The sequence below is a fragment of the Dromaius novaehollandiae genome, chromosome 16 (genome assembly GCF_036370855.1).
Source record: "Dromaius novaehollandiae isolate bDroNov1 chromosome 16, bDroNov1.hap1, whole genome shotgun sequence".
Taxonomy (NCBI): Eukaryota; Metazoa; Chordata; class Aves; order Casuariiformes; family Dromaiidae; genus Dromaius; species Dromaius novaehollandiae.
The window spans coordinates 5,577,974-5,586,910 of NC_088113.1; positions in this window are offsets into that span (position 1 = coordinate 5,577,974).

The window sequence follows — 8,937 nt, forward strand, 5'->3', positions numbered from 1 at the left end:
GTCGGAAATAGCATGGATGCTAAAAGTCTACGGGACTTCCAGGGAGACTGAATAAGTTTGCAGAAGGGAAAGCTCCTGAAGGTCACTGAGCATGCAGAAGCCATGTCTGGCTCAGGAAATTAGGGGGCTGGGAGAAGGACTGTTCACTCTTGCTCTGCTCTCATACTCTTCTTTAGGCACCTGCTTCTAACCACAGTGGGAGACAGGACACTGGGAGAGGTGCTCATCCACCCCAGCGTAGCACTCCACTGCTCTGCTAAACCAGGACTGCTTTACCCCTTCCTTTCTCTTGGAAAAGGAAAGCCACGCTCCACTCCAGATGGACCTTGCCAACACTCCAAAGCAACACCAAGTTTACAGTAACTTCAGCCTCATCAGTGCAACCCCCTCCTCCCCCATGGGCTCATGCTTAAGCCACTTTGCACCTGCACTTTCCAGTCAGTGCAGCTCAATTTGCTAAAGTCAACTGATTTAAGCCAGGGGAAAATGGACCTAAGGGCATGCACATAAAGGGGCTCTGCTGGTCAAGCACAGCAATGCAGAATGAGCTTGACTGAACCGGATTTACCCCATTGGTGGAGAGCCCCTGACCTGCTGAGCAGGGACAAGGCCACATGCTCCTGGTGCCATCGTGTAGGTCATGCTCTGTGCAATTGGCCACCAAGGCCCCGACCGGGGGGCTGCGCCTCCTCACCAGGTGCAGGACCATGGGACAACACAGTGTGGAAGGGACCTCAGCAGGACTCCAGATCAACCTCCTGCCCGAAGCAGGGGCCAGCCATGAGGTCAGACCGGGTTGCTCAGAGCTTTAGCCAGGCTGGGCTCCCCTTCCCCATCCTGTGCCTGTGAAATGCAGGTGAACACCGCTCTCCTGCCAGCTCGCAAGTTCTTGGAGAAAAGGGGCCCTGGAAAGCACCACAGCCACCTGGGGCTTTATTGGTAACAGTCTCTGGATGGCCAGTTTTCTCTTACAGGGCTGGGCCAGGCAACCTGCCAGTTCTCTGGCTCTCCTCTCTGGCCATCACCGGTCCATAAAACATCGGAAGAGTGTCTGCAAGCAATTGCTTTTAAAACCACACAGATCAACAAAACCAGGAGAGAGGGGTAAGAAATGGAGGAAAATTACCTGTTTATTCTACGAATATTAAAAATATTCTAATGTTGCTGAGCTGTTTGTGAAAACCACCATGTTCACACACTGAGGTGATTCAGAAAAAAGGTGAGCAGTCCCTAGAGTACAACCAGCTGTGAAACAGCTGGCTTAAGCTGGTAATAAAATATACGAGCCAATCTTAGGCTCCTGTTCACCTTGTTTGGAGCTACAGAGGATCGTGGTCTAACAGAATAGTCCCAAGAGCAGAGACAGGCATTGTTTTTTTCTATGCAAAAATCTATTCACTGAAAAGTTTAGTTAGGACATGTAGGAAAAGAATGGATGTAGGAGAAGGGAAAAAAGGCCCCAAAAGGGAAACTCAAAACATTTACTTAAACATAACATTTGGACTTTTTCCTTTCAGAACCCATCAAAACATAAAACTAAAAATGTTTTAGAGAAGGCTAAAAATTCCTGAAGTTTCTTTGTCATCCTCTTCTCCCTAGATTTTTTTTAATATCATTATTATTTGATTTTATAGACAAGGGAAAAATTAAAAAGTTTAATTTTAGGTGAACAGTCTTTGAAAAATTCTCCTCACTAAAGAGCTCCCAATCCAAAATGAAAAGAGAGCAAAAGGGTGAGAAGGTCACACATTCCTGGAAGTGAAACAACCTGCTTTTATGGCTCTTTGCAAACACTGTTTTGTGTTACTAGTGCCAGACCTTTGCCTCCTGGCTCCTGACAGGGTGCCCTGTGTCCCAAGCCGGCTCAGTTTTCCCCACCTCAATGCATTAAACCAGGACGAGGCAACAGGAGATGAATAGAGGACAGGGTTTGAGGCAAACTGGCCTTGAGGTCTGAATTAAATGCAAGAACAGAGGTAGCGGCTCAGACTACGGGGCCGCCTAGCCCTTTGCCTGCGAGGAAGCATAGGATCTGTTCTTACCAGTTTCATGTCTGGTGCATTCTCCATTTGAGCATGATGGGAAGTGGAAAACAGATCAGGAAATTGCTTCATCCACTCAAATCATCACCCTCATCCTGCAATGCGCCCCGGGAACTGAAGCTGCAGTGTGAAGGCTGGGGGCTGCCCTTTGCTGGTGGCCGGGCTGCCAGTGTGCCTGCTGCTGTGGCAGCAGCATCGTGCCATGCTGGGCAGCTCACGGGAGCCTTGCAAACTGAGAACCGGCCTCTGCCAGCTGCCAGGGCCCCATGAGCCAGCAAGGGCTGCTGAGGGGGCGGACCAGCATCCTCCAGGGCTCAGAGGACAAGCTGTCATCTGCACCCAGCCCTGATTTAAACAGCAACCAAAACCACTCCCCGTGTCTGTAAAATACAGAACTTTGATGTAAAACTGGGCTGCCACCCCTCTGAGAGACGCCCAGACAGGAGGAGAGGCCAAGGGATGCTGGGAGCTGGCTGGGGAGCTGGGCCTCTGCAGCTTCAGCCTCTCTCTGCAGACCCATGTCCCTGTCATTGCTGTGTCCATTCAGACATCAAAAGACTGGCTATCATCAGACACCAGGGGGAAAGGACCACCTCTGTTAGCTGATATCCACATTACAACCTGGTGTGGAAAGCCAGACTGAACTTGCTCCATGGCTGTGTCCCCCCCTGCATGGGAATACGGAACTGCAGAGGGCTGCTCCTTGTCTTCTGAAGTCTTCTGTAACCAGGGGCAGTCATCTTTTTTCTGTCATATACCAAAAACTATGGCACAAAGCCAGGGGGATGGCTCAATTTTCTCCTCCGCTCTTCATTTCCAGCCCTTTAGCAAAGCCCCTTTTCTCCTTTGCCAATTAATGCCAAAGCATTTGTAATGGGCCAGAGTCTGTTTTTTCTCTTATGTTTGTCCAGTGCAGAAGAACTGTACCATTGTTGGATGGGGAGCTCCTGTCCCAGTCCTCCGCAGCAGGTCCCCTCACCTGCCCTGCTGCCCCACTGAGCTACACCGAGTCATGCTGGAACATGTCCCACAGAAAGTGAGAGCTCCTCTTCCCCTTGGCCCCTGCGCGTTGCTCCCATGCCAGCACTTCCCATATCTCCCGATTCTGTTCCCAACATGTCACTCAACAACCAAGCAAGGATCCTCTCCTGCAGATCCGCAGGGCCTCAAGCAGCAACAGTCTCGCCAAAGCCAAAGCAGGGCTTCTGTTCTCCACAGCTCCCAGCTTTCTAGGCTTTCTAGGCTACCGTATCTGCTCCTGGAGGCAGGCAACTGTAAACCAGTTGCATCCAAATCTGCAGCTTCATGCAAACCACATCCTCCAAGGGAATTGCCACAGATGGCTCTCAGCATTCAGCTCACTTAGTCACAACCAAATCCCAGTGAATCACATGGTTGCGTGGCATTTGGCTCTGTCACCTTCTTCTTCAAATTGCTGAAGCCCAGTTTTAAACTTGATATGGTCTTGGGGGGGGGGGGGGTCCCATCCTACAGAGTAGAGGGGTCGATTCTCAGGCACAGTTTCTGTCTGAGGTTGGTCCGGCAGTTTGGGAATCTCCCTTCCAGAAATCCTTAGTGCACCGAGCTCCAGCTACCCATGAATTTGATCGGAGCTGAACTTCAACCTTTCAGAGGTGAGCCATATGCAGAAATGCTGGGCCTTCCCCCAGCACCTGCTGTGGTTTCTGCTGGGCACAGGACATTCAGCTAGAGAGACTTTGGGCTGACCTGTCCAGCTGTCCTTGTGGGTACCGGAACCTTTTCCCCTCCAACTACATCTCTTGAGCTGGCAGACGTGTTTCTATTAGCCACTTGCAATGCTCAGAGCCCTTTATATACTTTGTTATCTTTTCACAGTCCTGTTATTAACTGAGCACCTTCCGCTGATGTTGCTCAGCTCTTGGCTTCTCTGCTTTTTCAGTCATGCAGAGATGCTTGGAGGACGGCCTTTCCGATCATCCACATCAACTCATGTTAGAAGCATTCCCGTGGCTCAGCATCTTTCCTTGCACAGTAGCAGCTTCTCTGCTTGGGACATGGAGTGGTTTGAGCGTGGAGGCCAATGCCACAGCCTCTGAGGACATCATGGACTTGTAGGTGGAGCACAATGAAGGGAAGCCAGAGTGCTGCAGAGCTTGCTGACATTGGTCCATTGGCCAATGCTGCTGGGAGGCCTCAACAGCCACTGGCATGCCAGCAACACAAGCAGACGGGGCAATTCCTCTTGTTTGCTGTGGACTGTGCCTTCCTCAAACACCTTTCAGCCACTTTGGTAAAGCTGCTTCATCCAAAGAGGGAGAAAGAAACATCAGCAAAACCAAAAACTGTTTATTTCCTTGTCAGAGGTTCCCAGGTTTTATTTCTGGGGGATGTTCTCTTTTAAAAACCCTGACTCCATTGTTCCAAAGGCATTAAACAGCCCCACAGTAAAAACAGACATTTAATTTCAGAGCAAGTGTTTGCTTGGGAGATGTTGCCCCAAGTTAAGAAAATAACCCTGTTCTTTTGGGTCAGTCTAAGACAGCTGATTTTTCCTTTTCTGCCAGTCCCATGCTGTCCCCAAAGGTCTGCTCTTTGCAGAGCTCTGTGTCCAGGTCTGTACAGATCCCTGCTGGGGCAGGGGCTCCCTGCTCTCCTCCGGGCCCAAGCAGCTTTCTTCCTGCCACAAGTCATCTGACTGGGGGTCTCGAGGCTGGGGTCCTCAGTCTCTCTGAGCCCTTTGGAGTCTGCACAGCATCTCCTGCCTCTCCCAGAAACCTTCCAGGTGATGTCTCTTGTCTGGTTACAGAATCATCAGCCTCCTCTCTTTAAAAAAAAGTGATTCTGATCTTTTTTTTTAGGTCCACCAACACCTCTGTGACTTCATTTATGTCCACCAATCCCCCTTTTCCTTCCCGACACCAGCAGATTTGCCCTGATTTTGGCTCACGGCGCTAGCCAGTGATCAGGCTCCTGCAGTTTGTTTCAGTTTAGAAGAGGCATTTCTCCATTTGTGTTTAGGGCAACTGGTTTTTGGACCTTCCTTGTAAATCACAGCTCTCCAGCTGTTTAGTTCTGTTCCTCCATTCATAGCTCCACGTGTCTCCAAACCAACAGGGCACCCAAAAGTGCTTTCTCCTTCCAGACTGATGAATTCAAAGCTTGGAAAAGGGTGTGTTTACTGCCCAACTGCCACAGCCCCAGAGCATGTAGACATTGCACACTGACTGCAGAGAGCATCTCTGGGGCCCAGAAACCACAGGAGAGCTGGCTGTGGGCAAGGGAGCCCAGACAGAAGTCTATTTTGTTGCAGCATGAATGGAGAAGGAAAGCAGGAAGCAGGAGAAAGCCAGAACAGGGGTATCTGAAGACAGGCAGTGGGAGGCCAGGATGTTTCCAATGATGCAGGGGTTATAGGGTCATCAGAGTCACAACGCTCAGCCTGGGACTCTCCATGATGGAGCTGGGCAGAGCAGCAAGGCTCCTCTGGAGGTGGTGGAGGTGCTCCTGGAGCACGTGCCAAGGCTGACGTCAGGCTGAACACAGCACTCCGGAGGGTTGCAGCAGAAACAGTTAGAGACTGGGTGTTTTCACCATGCTGCTTGATCCTAATCATTACTCAGCTGGCATGCACAGACCTTTACAGGCACTCTAAAGCAACCAACAGTCTCCAATCAGAGCAGGGACTGATCACTTTTAAATCTGCCTTTAAAGCTCTAGTGGAGCTGGGTGAAGGAGAACACTAGCCTGAGGCTCCCACTAAATCCATCAGCAGGGAAATAACGAACCCAGCTGCTGTGAAGGCTGGGCCAGCCCTGGGAACATTATCATTTCCTCGTAATTAATACCAACATAACTCCAGCAGCTTTGGCAAACGCCTGTGCAGAGTGAAGGCAGATTGTTAACCGGTAAAAATGCCCTGTTAACACTGCTAATGAACAGTCCTAATGGGGGAATCCCAGCCTGTGGGGGGGGGGGGGGCGGGGGGGGAGGTCCTGTGGCACCGAGCACTGAAGACATTTGATAGCCAACACCCGAAAAAGGGACTGCGATCCCTTTCATCTGGAAAAGCCAGAGCAGGGGTCAGCATCCCCCACAGCTGGAAGAGCCGGAGCCAGGACCGGAGCCAGGACCCAAGCAGAGGGCTGTAACCAACAGCCAGTGGAGCTGACCAGAAGTCTTCTCCTTGCAAAACATACAGATTAAACAGCAGTGGGTGGGCAAAAGGCCTGAGGAGTCCTGACTGGGCCAAGGTTGCAGAGCGGGTCAGTGTCACAGCCCGTCTTAGCTCGTGGTCCCTGCTCCTTTGGGAGGTACCAAACCTGCCCAGGCTGCCCGGTGTTTCCAGCACTCCCCTTCGGGCTCTTGCTGGCTGATTGTTTTTCCAATTGCTGAAGTTTAACAGCATTATCATGTCAATGGGCCTGGCCAGACTTTGCAGTGCAGGCTGCAGGGAGGTGGCAGTGCTTAGCTGGGCAACTCTGCCTGCAAAAGCCCTGGGTGAGAGCAGCCAGGAGGGTGTGAGGCTTCTCTGCAGCTCCTGCCAGATACCCAGCTCTCCTCAGCCTGGTCCCTTGCCCCACAAGTCTCCTGCTCCCACCGTCAGCTGGGACACATGAGAGCTTCCCAGCTCCTGGTCCAGGCTGGATTTGCCTAGGATTTAGGCACCCCAAATGCTGCAGTCAGGCACCCAGCTGGATTTTTTCAGTGCTGCTGCTTCACTGCCTGTATCTGCACCTAGGACCTGGGGGAGCATGGGAAGGCCCACAGCCCCCCAAAACCACCGTGGGCAGTAGCTGCCATGCTTTGAGCTCGGGGACCATTGCCTGCTTGTCCCAATTAGGCAAGAGACTAATCAGGTCTTTCGCATGGGGTCTGAGCAGAAAGCAGGCTGTTTTGAAAGACAGTCCCGCATAGGGCACAACGGCTGACACAGGCTCAGGACACTCTAGCAAGGAGCGTCTGTGCGAGAAATAGGACTGTTCTGCCTCTATAGGGGCACCCAGAGCGGGGAGAAGAGCAGGCTGGATAAACACACTCTGCCCCTGCCCTGGGGGGGCTGGGAATGGCCCCACTTCCCAGGCAGGAGTGATCCCAGTGCGAGAGGACTCGCTGGGGACCCATCAGAAGCTGGGATAGGCAAGCTTGCAGCACACAGTATTGGCACCCAGGGATGGCTCCCACCTCGCTCTTGGTTCACCAGCCCACACTGCGTGTGCATTCACTGAGCAACAGCAGTTTGGAGGCACAATCTCACTCAGGACATTGAAGATTTATTGGCAACTAAACAAATGCTTTAAGAAGCTCTCCCTATTTTGCTATTTAGTCCTTTATTGCACCATGAAACCTGCTTCATTCAGATCTACAGCTCTGCTGCCAGCACCTGCCCCTCGGGAATGCTGCAAATTAGAGTTACACAGAAGTTTGGAGCCCAAGTCTGGCCTTGCAGCCATGTCAAACAGCCTCTCGAGGCCTGCGCGTTTCCCCTCTTAGCTCCTCTGGTAACTAGAGGCAGCAGCTAGGCTCTGCTGTCCCTGGAGATGGGCTCCCTCTCTCTCCAGCTTGTTCCCCTTTCAGACCTGAGACCTCAAGCACCTCTCCCGTACCCTGGCCTCCCAATCAGCATAATCAGCTCAATTCACACATTTGGTGTGGACAATTCCAGGCAAAGAGCCCGGAGCCTGTTCCCATTGAAAGCCAAGTCATCTCCCCCAGCAGCCCAGAATTGGCCTTCAGGGGGGTGAATGGGCTTGAATCAGCCAGGGCCACTTGAAAATATCCTCCTCCTCCAAAGCTCCCGTCTCCCTACAGAGCTTGATCCCCCCCCCCCCGGCTCTGGGCTGGGGAAGGAGAGGGTCAGCTCAGCTCAGGCTGGGGAGTGCTGACGGGCTCAGCACAGTGCCAAGGAGCAGGGCTGTCCCCTCTGGCTGAGAAGTGGGGTTAACGGCGGACGGGTCACTCAGCCTGGGGCTGCCGAGGCCTCCGGGGCTTTCATGGTACCTGCAGAGTGCGACAGTCTCTCTGCTGCAGATCTGTTTTGGTAGCAAAAAGAAAACTGCCATAAAAGAAGGCTTTTTCACCCTTTCTCACTGTCCCGGTTGATACACACCTTTTTCTCTGATTGCTGAGGAAAGGACCTGGGAACGACAGGAACACAGGCCACCACGGAGACTGCCTGTCTGCTCGCGGGCAAGGGAGCGAGGGGAGCCGCAGCACAGCCCCAAAGACGGCAGGCGAGCATGGGAAGGGGAGCGCCGCTCCGAAGGCCAGCTTGTGCGCCGGGGTAGGATCAAACACCCAGCGCAAACAAGCTCTGGGCGAAAAGAGACTCGGTGGGACTTGGCGACTCCCTGCCCTGCGGTTCCCTGGGGGGTTCGCACACAGGCACGCCCTGCGAGGCCACGCTTACTTTGGCAAATATGAGCCGTAGACATCCACAGCTTCCCCATGAGAGGGGATTACTCTGCTAAAACTCCCCTGGGCCACCTAGGGAAGCGAAGAGGCTGCACGTTCCACGTCTGCCTGCTAGGTCAGACTCTGGAAGCACTGCCTCACTCCTTCCCACTGGCTGCCCCAAACTCTCCCCGGTCCAACCCGGCTGCCCCAAACCTGCCCCGAGAGCGCTTGGCGTGCTGGATGCGCCAGCGCTGCTTGGAGTGCCTCTTCTCACCATGGTTTCCCACCTGCGGCTTTCCGACCGCAGCACTGTTCTGCGGAAAGCACGCTCACGCTGACGAAACGCGCCACCCTGGGAGGAGAAACGGGAAACGGGGAACACGTCCCCGTCCAGGGTGCCTCTCACATGCTTGCCCCGACTGCCTTTAGTGTGAGATGGAGCCTGGCAGAACGGGCGAAGGTGTGCCTGGCACTGGCACCGTGGCTATTTCACACTTGCCGCGGGCAGCAAAGGCGGCTG